A 14,503-nucleotide genomic window follows, 5' to 3' on the forward strand; every position below is an offset into this window, starting at 1 on the left:
ATTTACCCACAGAAGAGAGACTTTTTCTTTTCTTTTTTTCTTGAGATAGAATCTCTCCCTGTCACCCAGGCTGGAATGCAGTGGAGCGATCTGGGCTCACTGCAACTTCCGCCTCCCGGCTTCATGGGATTCTCCTGCCTCAGCCTCCTGAGTAGCTGGGATTACAAACGTGTACCACCACACCCGGCTCATTTTGGTATTTTTAGTAGAGATTGGTTTTCACCATGTTGGACAAGCTGGTCTTGAACTGCTCACTTCAGGTGATCTGCCCTCTTCAGCCTCCCAAAGTGCTGGGATTACAGGGGTATGCCACAATTCCCAGCCGAGGCTTTCAACTCAAACTATTTTACTTTGTTTTATCAGAAAACAAAATCATGCAACACAAAAATCGATTTTAAAATGTTTATTTGCCAAGCAGTTAAACAGATAGTTCAGATCATTCTCATATATCAGGTCCCTATCCCTTGCAATGCAGTTTCTCCTATTATAAACTTCTTACACTAGTATGGTATATTAGTTACAATTAATAAAACAATATTGATAAATGGCCATTAACTAAAGTTCGTAACTTACATTATGGTTTACCCTTTTTCATAATTCTACAGGCTTGATAAATGCATGTCTTATATACATATTACAATATCATTTGGAATAATTTCATCATCCTAAAATCCTTTGAGTTTCACCTATTCATCCCACCCCTGCCATGCCCTACCAAACTCCGGGCAACCACTGATCATTTTATTATTTCTATAACTGTACTTTTCCAAGATGTCATGTCACTAGAATCATAAAGTACGTGGCCTTTTCAGACTGGCTTTTTTCACATAGCAATATATATTTAAGATTCCTTCATGTGTTTGTGTGGCTTGATAGGTCACTTATATCTATTGCTGGATAATATTCCATTGTCTAGCTGCACCATAGTTTATCCATTCATCTATTGAAGAATAACTTGGTGGCTTCCAGCTTTTGGTGGAATGTTTATATGCTATAAACATTCAAGCATACATTTTTGTCAGGACATAAATTTTCAACTCAATTGCAATTGCTAGATTGAATGGCAAAACTGATTAGCTTTGTGAGAAACTGCCAAACTATCTTCTAAAGTGGCTGTGTAATTTTTCATTGCTACCAGCCAAAAGAGTTCTACATCCTTGCCAGCATTTATCGCCATTTTTTTTTATTTTAGCCATTCTTATACTTATGTAATGGTATGTAAGAGATGTTTTAACTTTCAATTCCTTAATGACATGATGTTAATCACATTTTTATGTTTACTTTCCATTTTCACATCTTCCTTAGTGAGGTGTCTGTTCAGATCTTTTGTCTGTTTTTAAATTGGTTTGTTTCTTTCCCTATCATTGAGGTTTAACAGTTTGTTATATGTTTCAGATTGAAGCCCTTGATCAGAAGTGTGCTCTGCAAACTTTCTTTTTCAGTCTGTGGGTTGTTTTTTCCTTCTCTTAACAGTGTCTTTTGTAGAAGATAAGTTTTTAATTTTAATAAAGTCCAACTTATCAACCACTCCTTTCACGGATTATTTAGATGTTATATCTACAAATGCACTGTCAAATTTTCTTACCTATATTTTTCCTACAGTATCTTCTAGAAGTTTTACAGTTTTGTGTTTGTATTTAGGTTTATGGTCCATTTTGATTTAATCTTTGTGAAAGGTATGCATGGATTCTTCTCTTATCTCTTTTCTTCTTCCCCTTTTTTTTGCATATGAACATTCAATTGTTCCAGCACAACTTGTTCAAAAGGCCATTTTTTCTCCACTGACTTGATTTTGCTCAAAGATCACTTGACTGTATTTGTCTGGGTCTATTTTCAGGAGCTCTGTTCTGTTCCATTGACTTGTTATTTTGCCAATGCCACACTATCTCCACTGTTGTAACTGTGTAGTAAGTATTGAAGTAAGGTAGTGTCCAGGCTCCGACTTTGTTCTTGTTCAGCATTGTGCTCACTATTCGGGGTCTTTTATCTTTCCAGGTAACTTTCAGATTCATTTTGAACTTAACAAAGTTACTTGCCAATATTTAATCTTTGTTTTAAAATATCAATGCTCCAGGCATCACTGGGCTTATATTGCCAAAAGAGAACCATCTACTATTACATTTTCAGAAGAGTATATATAGTCCAAATTACTCCAATCTTGACTTGGCTCATTTCAGTGTCATTTGTTACCATTGTGGCTTCATAGGCATTGGAATTTGTGACCTTAATTATATGAAAATGTCAGCTTTTGCTGGAAAAACATGATTTTTATTTCCCCAAGTTATTTCTTTGTATCATTTAATAAATTCAAATGCCAAGAAAATTCCCCCAAAAGGTAATCAAATTTTTCAATAGTAAATAGCTCATATATTTTGCAACATTGTACAGATTAAATATGATTTTAAAAAGTGCTAATCTTCTCTAATCCAAAAGGGAGGCCTTTTACTGTTGTTGTAAGTCAGGCCTAGTATCTTGTTTTGACCAGGAGATTGTGGTCAAAGTTATGCTGCATGAGCTCTGCAGCCAAGGTCTCAAAAGGCCTTGCAGCTTTTGCCATTGCTCTGACACTACCATGTTAGTCTAGCCAACTCGTGGGTTGAAAGTCACATGGAGAATAACTGAGGCCCTCAGTCAACAACCAGCACTAGCTGTCAGGCATGTGAGTAAGGCTGTATTGAAATCTCTCTCTCTCAGCCAAATGCACATAAGTGAGCCCAAGTGAAACCAGCAGAGAAACTGTTCAGATGAACTATAGAATCGTAAAAAATCATAAATCATTACTGTTTTGAGTCATTAAATTTTTATAGTAGTTTCTTATACTGCAAAAAATAACTGAAATATATACATAAAAATGAAAACAAAACAAGATCTCTGAAATTTAAAATATCAAGTAACTATTCTTGTTATCTTAGTTTGATTTTTAGTTTCTGTTTTTGCACTGCTAAAATGTTCTACGGAAACATTATTAAACTTGATATCTGCTGTATTTTTCTCCTTTATTAAAAATATGAGTTTTAGAGAAGAGGATTAAGAAGGTATATTTATATTTTTAAATGAGGAGGATAAAGGTGCAATTTTCAAGGTTAACATTGTATGATAGAATTAAGGGTGGTTTTATCATCTTTGGACTCGTGTGTTTTTTTTCGAAAGGTTTTTAAATAACATGTAGTATTCTTAAAGAGTTATCTTAAACTCTAGTATTTCAAAGTATATAGAAATTGTACAAGGAGCAAACAATTATAAAAGTTAATGACCAATATTCAAGGCACATATTTAAGAGCAAATCGAAGTTTTTCCTCCAAGCTCCATAAGTATAGATTAAAAAGCCCTGGGAGATGTGAATTTAAAATTCTAGGTTGTGAGTCATGTGGACTAAATCGATTTTAATAGAACTATGATGAAATTAATAATTACTGATTAAAAATCATTTGTGTTCTGGTTATATGGGAACTCACTATTTAGATGCAAATGCAGTTATTCGGCTAATAGAATATAAAGACTTTCCTGGTAAGTTAATGAACATGGTTTAATTACAGGAAAGAGAATCAGAATGCAATATTTTAATGTTGTATTTCATAAGTTGGTTGGCAGGTACATACATGGTCATTTTCCTTTTTAAAATGTATACATATATTTCATATATTTATATGTGTGACATATTATAAAACTGAAAGAAAAATGTAAGTATGGGTTCTAGAAAACATATTTGACAATAGCTTTACTGTCAAACCAGCAAAAAAAAAAAATGATTATTTTCTAACGTTAAATTTTGGTATTAAAAACTACAAAAGCATACCTCTTTAATGGGATGCTCATGAAAGTAAATGGCCTCAAAATTATGCAACTATTTCTCTAAACTGATTAAAAGCAGTAATGCTTTGCTTGAACTCCAATCCAGTTTAGCATTTTCCTGTTAGGGAGAAAATGTTAACCTGATTCTTTGAACTGGTCTGTTTATTATCCTGGTGGCAGTACAGCTAATCCTCCCAGAGAGCAAACGGATGGTACGGAAATAAAGAAAGAGAAAACAGTCATTGCAGTGCTTCTGATCTCAGACTACACAGATTGCCTTAAAGTGTGGAACCACCCTATGGCAACATGTTGCTTTTGCTATTCTTTCCTTTCTCTCTTTCCCCTTCACTTTTTTTTCTAAATAGAAATATTGGCCTACTTTATCGTAATCTGTTATCTGGGTTGAGGATAATCAATCTGTAATTATTACAACAAAGAACAACGATGCAGACAGCGAATCCCAAACTGCTGGGTCTCAGGAACTTCTGCACTTTTGAAAATTACTGAAGGCCCCCTTGAAGCTACTTAGCTTTTGGTTATACAGGATATAGCCACAAATATGTTCCATACTAAAAATCAAAACAGATTTTTAGCTGAACGTGGTGGCTCACACCTGTAATCCCAGCACTTTGGGAGGCCGAGGCAGGTGGATCACGAGGTCAGGAGATCGAGATCATCCTGGTTAACACGGTGAAACCTGGTCTTTACTGAAAATACAAAAAATTAGCCAGGTGTGGTGGCAGGCACCTGTAGTCCCAGCTAGTCAGGAGGCTGAGGCAAGAGAATTGCTTGCACCCTGGAGGCAGAGGTTGCAGTTAGCTGAGATCATACCATTGCACTCCAGCCTGGGCAACAGAGCAAGACTTTGTCTCAAAAACAAACAAACAAAATACAGATTTTTAAAATATTTATTAAATATTTGTTCATTTCTCTTTTGAAACAGGGTCTGTCTCACTCTTTTGCTCAGACTAAAGTGCACTGGCGTGATCTTGGCTCACTGAAACCTCCGACACCCTGGCTCAAACCATCAGCCAAATAGCTGGAACTATAGGCACATGTCACAACACCCAGCCAGTATTTTTTTTGTTTTGTTTTTGTTTTTGTTTGTAGAGACAGAGTTTCACTACACTGCCCAGGCAGGTCTCAAACTCTTGAGCTCAAGCAATCTGGCTACCTCAGCCCCCAAAAGTGCTGGGATTTTAGGCATAAGCCACTGTGCCTAGTCTATTATTTATTTTTGCCCCAACAAAAATAATTTTTTAAAAACCTGTATTTTCCAGAACAAAAATATTAGAGAATATAGTGGTAGTTCTTTCCATTTTTGTAAATCTTAAAACTTACTGCTTTAATTTAAAAATACTTTCTGCATTCATGTTGTTCTGTTATGTCACTTTTGTTGAATTACATAGAAACAATCTGACCTCAAACAAATATGTAGTTGGAAAAGGGAGATGTATTTTGATAGCCTTTTCACATAACTGTAGAGATATCCTTGAATACTTTAGCAAAACTCAATAAGCAGTGTCTTGAAAGTCGTAATGTGAAATCTAGTGCCATATTGATAAATGTTTTGTGCTATGTTATCCGAGTATCTGTTAATCTAGTCGGTATTTTGAATAGATCTTTTACCAATGCATGATTTTGTCACATCAATCACTGGTTATTTGGAGTGGTACATTGTATTAGACACATCTTCTCAATGTTGACACATTCATAGAGTAGCAAAAAATCTCATTTGCTACTCTCACCGCCAATCCCATCAGAAAGGTGTTTTACTGTTGGGAAACTGTCAAGCTCCCAGTGGCAGATACATGTGTTACAAATTTCTAATTTTAACTTAAAAACTTGAATTTCATTCTTGGCAGTAAATATTATTTTCCTTGAAGTAGCTGGCTCACTTTGTTCATTTTTGAGAAATGCGTAACAAGTACTCAAATCTGAATAGCAAGTTTTTCTGTTGACTGCCCTTTCAAGTAAAAATGATGCTTCATGAAGAAAAAAAAAAGGTAGCTAGTTCAACTTGAAACTCAAGTGATCTCAGACATGTTTATTATGCAAAACCCATTATACTTTGATTTTTTTTGTGTGTATTTTTCTATGTTGACATTTGAAATACTAAAAATATGGATACTTTAAGGATTGAGACAATAAAATTAATAATTTTCACTGCTTTATCATGGACATTCTTAATCCACCATGGTGAAAAACAAAAAAACTCAAAAGATATACATTATTATTAAAATAAATTTTTGACCTTGCAGATCCCCTGAAAGCATCTCAAGAAATTCCAAAGCTCTAGGTACCTACCATACTTTGAAAAAACAAATGCAGATACAGTCTCATAAAACTAATCATGTTTCTGAAATACTCAAGAAGCCCATTTCCCTTCAACATAAATAGTTTTGTGTCTTTCAAGTAGAAATTGATAAAATATATTTCTTCCTTCCCCCCATCCCCTTTTCCTTCCTTCCTCTTTTTTGCATCTCCTGCCCCTCTTTGTCTTATTTTGCATTTGAGAAGATAATGCAAAACTTAAATATGTTCAATTACTATATTTCAGCAATAGTTTGTTAAAAGTCTAAGAGTATCTTGGATCATATAACCCGACACATTTATTTACACTTAATATATTCAGAAACAAAAAGTCAACTATCATCAGGCCTCACTAAAGAAGGGAAGGTGTATTAGTGAAAGTGAAGAGAATATTTTCTTTTTAAACAATTAAAAAGAACGTTAAAACATTACAATGGTTAAATTAATTGAGTCTGTGTGACCTGATGAGAGGCATATTTCACTCTCCACATTCATCGATTTTCCCAAATGCCTTAGGGGCCACATAATTTTATCTTTCCTCATGGTGGATGACCAGGCTGGCCATATAAATTATTCAACCTGGAACACTTCTTAGAGTGTAAAACACACACACACACTCCTTACAATTATTTTAGGACACTGGGTGTGATCAGAACTATCCTGAGTAAACTAGAATTTATGCTCATGCAGTGATGACTGGGACTTTCCTTCAACAGGGCCATTTCCCCAAACTTTTATTTAGGAACCTCAACACCAAACTTATGGCAGCAAATCTGAAGAATAACTGAGGCACAGAGAAATTAAATTACGAACTGTTGACATCTGCATTGGCAAGAAAAAGAACACCGGTTTTTACAACTTAATAACTGTCTTCTTCAAAATAACCAGTAGCTGCTTTTAATTTTTATTTTTCTGAATGCAAAAGCCTTTTTCCTCATTGTGTGCTTCTTGGCTTTCTTTATTAAATTCCTGCCTCCATAGCATATCAAACACATTTCCAAATGGAAATGAAAGGGCACTGCAGGCTACTGTGGGGTATTCTCTTTGATTTCTTCCCAGGCATAAGAGCTACAAATTAATTTAACTTCAGAGAGCTAGTTTGCTCTGTCTGTATTCTCGATTTCAAGCTAACCTACTGTTCACCTGCTGGCTGAGTAGCCTTCCCCCATCCAGTTCTGTTTTAGAAAATTCAGCAGGTACCATGAGCCTTCAAACACCAGCAGGTACTCTAATATGTGCTCTGAGCAAAAAATTCCATGAAACTACTTCTAACTCTGTGTTTAGAATATTCTTTATTGAAAAGCCAGCCTAATCCAAACTGATCACAGGAATCAGAATTTATTTAATAAAAAACGAAAAACTCCATCTGGCTGTAAGCCAAGGAGCTTTGAAGATGGAGCTATTATTCACCACTCTAGGATTCTATTATTTTCTTTCCTCGTTTACACCAATTCAGTACTAAAAATGACATTCCCTCTCTGTAAATATTCCTACATCTGTTCTTATTTCCTCTTTCTTTCTCCATGTACACACACATATTGCTATTTCTAGTTAGAGTCTGGCGGAAGAAAGGAGAGCATCTATTCCTATCACTGGCGTATGGCTTCTACCCCTTGTGTCTCACAGCAAATTTTTAGTCTATCAGTTTCATTTTGTAGCAAGTCTAAAGGAAGTGATATTTTTTACTTTTAGATTTTTTTTTTAATTTTTCAGCTGACAGTAGAATCCCAGAAAACAAATGTTGCCATTATAATGTGTCAAAGTTAGTTTGGAGGATCCAAAAATCTTCATAATTTATAGATCTATGCATAAAGCAGCATTAAAAACTTTCCATGGGTTTGTGATTCTGGCTCTTGTTTGATAATAAACCAAAGCATTTGGATGATTTCTCATTTTGCCAGTGTTGAATCAACAAAGGCATGCCCATAACTTATGACTAAATTTGTCTTTTTGTGAGTTCCAAGAACAAATTGATGGCAAATGAAGCCAGAGAAGGAAGCAAGCTCTACAGGTCTTTTCACTATTTTTTTGTGACTTTTGCTTCATGGGTTATAAGTTTGGCTTCCACACACCCTCAGGGAGGCTTTCTTGTTCATGTGAGAGTAACGGATGATTGCTTGACCCTTAAGATGACCCACCTAGGGCTGTTAAATGTCACATTCTTAAGTAAATGCAGAAATGATCATCTTTTGGTCTCATTAGACTCTTGAGAATTAGACTCTTGGGAAAAAAACAGGTTCTCTCCTTTCCAAGCCATATTCATTCCTCTACATGGAGGACAATCTCAAATATATTGTTTTTGCTTTTGAACTTGTGGGATATAGTAACTTTTCAGGGAACAGTAGCCAACAGAATATAATATAATCCATACCTAACATCACTCAAGGTCAAGGATGAAAATAGAAAAAAAAAACTAGAGTTACGGATAGGGAGGATCACTGATTTTAGAATGATAGACATGACAAGAAAAATGTAATCAATCCCCAAGTTTTTAAATTTTCAACTTGGAATCCTGAATCTTGTTGATGTCCTCCGCAAATAGCACTGGGAAATGAAGAATTACGTTTTAATTCAGAATCAAACAGAAATAGTCTATGTATCCACAGTAAGTCATTTTAGGCTTACCAACATATTAGGCTTCGTTACGTCTGAATGGAATTTAATCAGCTCCATGTGAAAGACTGGTTATCTTAGTTATCTCACATTGGTTAAATAACCTGACCTACTATAACTAATTCCACTGCAACATGATTGTCAGTTTACTTCTTTGCTATGCCTAGCCCTGCTTCCCAAAGAGAGCAGGATAACGTTATCTGCTGTGGAGAGGGGCACAGACAGAATGACATGGAATTTAGTTGTACATAATAAAAGATGCCCTATCTTCTTTTGGTGCGATTTGAGTGACAGCATAAACTAACTTAAAACTATTTTTATGAATCTAAAAATAGAACAATCCCATGTTTTTTATAATTGATTTTTGATTATTTATTATTGTGTCATAGCATGGCCTTGTGGCTTTTAAGGATTACGTTTTGTCTTGCAAACCTGAATTCTTAAACTCTAGGATTATAAAGGCAGAGTTGAGGGTGAATGTGGGGAGAAATAATAAATGAGATCCCTTGTAGTGAAAAGATTTGAAAAGGCTGATGTCGTCCACCCTCTTCTCTTAACAGATAAGGAAACTAAGGATTTGAGAGGATTAGAATTGCTCATCGGTAATGAAGATCAAGTACTATCAAGCTTATTTATCTCCTGACTCCTATTTCTAAACCAATTCCTCTTGTACCATATCATACAGCAAAGGAAAATAATGTTACTGGAAAGGTAAAGAAAGGCGAAATCATGTAGCAATAAGTTACCAGAGAGGAAGGAGATGCAGGAAACTCTGACTTCTCTTAGATGTGAAAATAAAATGCAGACATGTGCCGGGACTGCAGATAAACAGCCTAAAGCATGTGGAATGAACTACCAATAGACAAATTAATACTTACGATACCAAGAATCCAAAACCAGGTAATTTATTACCAGAGAAATAATCTTGACATGGAAATCAAATTATTTAAAACTGGAAACTCTAAAATGCTAAGATAATTATAATAGCTACTGAGGGCTTTGAAGTTCTAAGCATTGTACTTGGCTTGTCAAACTCAAGCCTCACAACCACCCTATGAAATAAATGGCATTACTTGCTACATTTTATAAGATAAAGATTTAGGTTAAGTAACTTGCCCTAAATTGCACAACTATTAGGTAGCTAAACCAAGATTTGTACTTAATCAATCTGTGTCAGACTCCACAATATTAACCACTGATTATAACAGTAGTTCAAACTGGGAATTTTTAATATTTATAAACTGGTCAATATGAAGTCAATATGAGCAGAATCCATGGAAATGGATAGTCCATATGCAGACTTTTCATGCCATCTGAATTAAATCTGATATATCATGGACTTCACGTAGCTTAAATACAATATGATCACATCATCTTTTTCCAGTATAAATGAGAGGAGCACAAGAAACCATTGTATCCATCTTAAATCTATGAAAGGCTAAGTGTACTCTGTTTGTACCCTGGTATAAGAAAAAGTTTTATTCAAACTAGATTTTTAAAAAGAAAGCACACTATGAGAAAATCCTACAATGTAGTAGAAAATCATTAATTATGAGAGAAAAATATCAGGTAATGCATTAGCTTAATATGCTGTTCACTTCCTTTTGTTTCTGGGGTATATGTTTATGTCATATATTCATTGTTCAAAAACCTTCAATGATGTCCAATCATCAACAAATAGAATCCAGTCTAAATTCCAGGCATGGAGTTTCAGGATCTCCATACAGTGAGCTCAACTTCTCATTCCAGATTTATCTACTGGAATCATTCTATAAACAGTTCTTCCCTTACGATCTATGAAAGTAATAATCTATAAAAACCTTCTGAATTTTCCAATTAGTTCCTTGTCTATGCTCATTTGGAACTAGATTTGCTTACCTGAATTTGCCCTTCTCTACCTTATGTTAGTCATATGGCTACATGAATTAACTACTCGGCTTGATAATAAATTTTAAAAGCAAATAATGTGTCCTTTTTGTTATATGGATCACTAATCCATAAAAATGGAATCTATTTTCTATAATGTAACTACAATCTATTTTTACAGAAAATAGAAAATAGATTAGTTTTGAAATATAATATTTATTAAAACTAAAAAGTTTAATGTACCATTGAGTAACAAATTATTAGTGATGAAGAAAAATCTAAAATTACTTGTTTTAAAACTAAAGATAGGCTTTTCCTTTCAAATAAGATGGATTTTAGAATGGTTTCTGCTAATATTTATTTCAATTAAAAAAATTATAGAGAAAAATAACATATTTTAGTCAAATTTATTTCTTTAAAAGCCAATGTCTCTAATTAGATACATATTTAGTTCAAGTCTATACAGGATTCAGTCATCTAATTGTAGTTAAACAAATGCACAATAGATTGAATTACGAATTGATCAATTCAATTAGGCCATTAAGTAAACTAAAATAAGAATTCCATTGTGTAGGCCAGTAATTTTAGTCAACCTAGTGCCCAAACCAGATTTATAATTCTTCAATTTAATCTCCTTCTTGGCACTCAGACATGATGCGACATGAATAAAGTGAACTTGACAACCACAATAACTGCTTCAATTCATCATATGTTCACCATCACACACAGTAAGACATTTTAAAACATCTCAACTCTGACTTAGTGTTTTGTTATTGAAATTTTTAAAAACACTTTAGAACAATTTGTTACTGATTCTGTTACACATGTGTAATTTCTGGAAGCAAAAATTCAATTTGTCTTAAAACATTAATCAACAAATGAAACTAGGTACTAATTTTCCTAACTTTAATGAAACAAAGAATTATTTTAATCTGGAAGAGATAAAATTTTATGGGAAAATATCTTCTAAAAAATCTGTAATTTGTTTTAAACACAGTAGCACTACTTTCCCACTTCCAGTCTCAATGAAAAGTGCTACTAACCAGCTTTCATCAGAGTCTGGATTCCATCCCCTCACCCATAAGCCACATGTGGTATGTTTCCAGGACCAAACATCTTCATTTCTGGATCTTTTCTGATTCTTCCTTAGTAGCTGCTTTTGGTCAATTCTCTCCAGGATGAATGTTGTAGCGCTCCACTTCATCCTCCTTACCATTTAACTCCCTTCCTTCCAGCTTCTTCCCTTTTATCGCTTCCTGCCTTTGAGCCAGTCAAACAGAATATATGCAGTTCTCCTGAAAAGCTTTTGATCTCTATTTTCCTTATGCTTTGCACATGATGCTCTTTTCCATGGTGTATATTTCTCTTTGTCTAGCTACTACTTGTTGGTATTTCTCTTATGAGGGCAGTGGTGCTCCGTGTTTTCTTCTTTTACAGCCTACTGGCTTTGTGTATTTCCCCCACTGGACTGTAAGCTTTTTTAGGGCATGGTATTTCAACCTTTCACTCCTAGCAACCAGCAAGAAGCCAGGTACATAAGATTCACTCAAAAGTTCATTCAGTAAAGTATTTATTTATTTAATGAATAAAGTAGAACTGTGCTGAAAGATAGCACTTTAAAACTACTGTCTGTTAAAATCTGAATTTAATAGACCTCCATTACTTGGTGATTGAAGACACCCGATGTATAAAAGAGGCAACCTGAAATAAGTTTTACTCAGACTTGAATAAGTATACTAAATTAAATATTATTTAGAATTATATAACTATAAACACATACACATAAATTCAAACACTTCTTATGAACTATAGTAAAAATGAATTTAGGGGAAAGTTGCAAAATTTCTCATTAACACCTACCAATGTCTCAAACTAAAACAAGATATAAATAACGTCATCAGTCAACATGGTAATTTAGTGACTCTGGAAAAAAGATATACTTTTTAAGAGTTCTAACCATCTGGCACCATATTTAATAGTCCTAAGTCATGCTAATATATGTGTATATGTGCATGCATGTATTAATATGTATACACACATGTATTATATATTTAATTTGTTACTGCCTCAAAATGGTACTAACAGAGAGTAGACATTGATTCAGAAAGGATTAGGATGATTTTTGAAATGAGAGAACCCTAAGTGGCAACTAAGAAAAGCAGAGCTTTGCCATTCATTCATTCATTCATTCATTTACTCATTCATGCTCTCAATCTTGTACTTATCGTTCATCTGTGAATTTGAACTCTAAACCAACTTGCAAATTTGAGGATAAATGTGTTAAATACATTCTCCTTTAGCAAGTTCTTTACTTGGCAGCTAGCATACGAGACAGGTTTAGCCACGTAGGACAGTAACTTGTGTGTCTGTGTGTGTGTGTATGTGTGTGGGAACACATGCATGTAATATCTTAACTCATAACTTTTTCTGAGGTTTATATTTGAATTCATAGAATTAAATCAATCCTTATCTGATGTGATGCCTTTACAAAAAAATCAGTTTCAATTCAGCTAAGAAATACTCATGCATCTCAAAAGTACAACATATTCTCTATTCAGGCAAATCGATAAAACAAAATTTGGCTTTAAATAAATCTCTATGGATTGCAATGCAAATGGCTGTTGCAAGGTGAACAAATAAAGGTAAATTGGGATTTGATTATTATGTCTCTGTGTCTTTTAAAACTTTGTATTTCACATTTAATATTTCATTAGTTCAACTTGATTCCTTAATACCACTGGAAAACAGACTTCCCTGTCAGATTAAGATAAACATATTCTTGCACATTTTATATGCATCTTACCTTGGCTTCCTATCTGATATACTCAGCAGATGCATTATTAATAATATGTGAATATAAATATTTTAAATTTTGTGTATGTAATGGGTACATAAATAGATGCATGTATGTGTTGGGAATAAATGCTAGCTTTTCTTCTGTTATTGCCTAGTGGATGAAATGTAAGTGTTGCCAATAGTTATTAATACATTTAAGTCAGTATCCCTGTAGACTAATGGAGTAGAGAATATACAAAAGAGAAAGAAGTTTTAGAGATGTCCTCATTAAAGCATCTGGAAACTTTCAATTGAATTGCCAATTTGCTTTTAGAATTACAGGAATGCTACTCTCTGCATACCTGAAATATTTGTTGTAACTACACACAATTAAGAGTGCAGAGACCAAAGCCAATATCCATGCTTTAAGATGTAGTTAGTTGCAATAACTCAAGTGTGTGCCTTTTTTGTGATTCTCAGAAGAGCATGTAAGTCAGTCTTAAAAGTTCGGTTAAAAGAGAAACTAGGCATTACATGGGTATATTACAGTAGTGGTTATTGGAAGAAAAGAGATCTTAGGGAACATCCAATCCAACCCTGACTATTTAGAATCAGAAAATGAGGCCAGTGTCTTAGAGATTTGCCAGACAAGAGAAAATAAGAGTTGGAGAGAAATGACTTTTTCTTACCATCATATCAATTATACCCTATTGTAATTACTTACATGTATGTGTCCACCCAGAACTTTAATGGGCCAAGCTCTGGGCAGTCTTAGTTACTGCCACATACCTAGTACTTACCACAGTGCTTCTCAGAAATGAGTGTAGGAATGGGCAAGTAAATGATTGTTCAGGCTGGGCACAGTGGCTCATGCCTGTAATCCCAGCAATTTGGGAGGCCTAGACAAGCAGATTGTTTGAGCCCAGGAGTTCGAGACCAGCCTGGGAAACAGGGCAAAACCTAGTCTTTACAAAAAAATACAAAAAATTAGCCAGGTGTGGTGTCACAGGGCTGTGGTCATAGGTACTGAGGCTGAGGTGGGAGGAGCACATGAGCCTGGGAAGTCTAGGCTGCAGTGACCCGTGATCGCACCACTGCATTCAGCCTGGACAACAGAGTAAGATCCTGGTCTAAAAAAATTAAA

The 14,503-nt window shown here is 34.5% G+C and overlaps 1 protein-coding gene across 3 annotated transcripts in view; it reads right to left on the minus strand.

Annotated features, from left to right (window-relative positions):
* Positions 1 to 14,503, minus strand: part of DCC (DCC netrin 1 receptor) — a 1,184,710-nt gene that overhangs the window by 607,618 nt on the left and 562,589 nt on the right. The gene's annotated exons all lie outside the window — the stretch shown is intronic.

Source organism: Aotus nancymaae, unplaced genomic scaffold, assembly GCF_030222135.1.
Source record: "Aotus nancymaae isolate 86718 unplaced genomic scaffold, 86718_ANA_hifiasm-v0.15.2.pri h1tg000020l, whole genome shotgun sequence".
In the NCBI taxonomy this organism is placed as follows: domain Eukaryota; kingdom Metazoa; phylum Chordata; class Mammalia; order Primates; family Aotidae; genus Aotus; species Aotus nancymaae.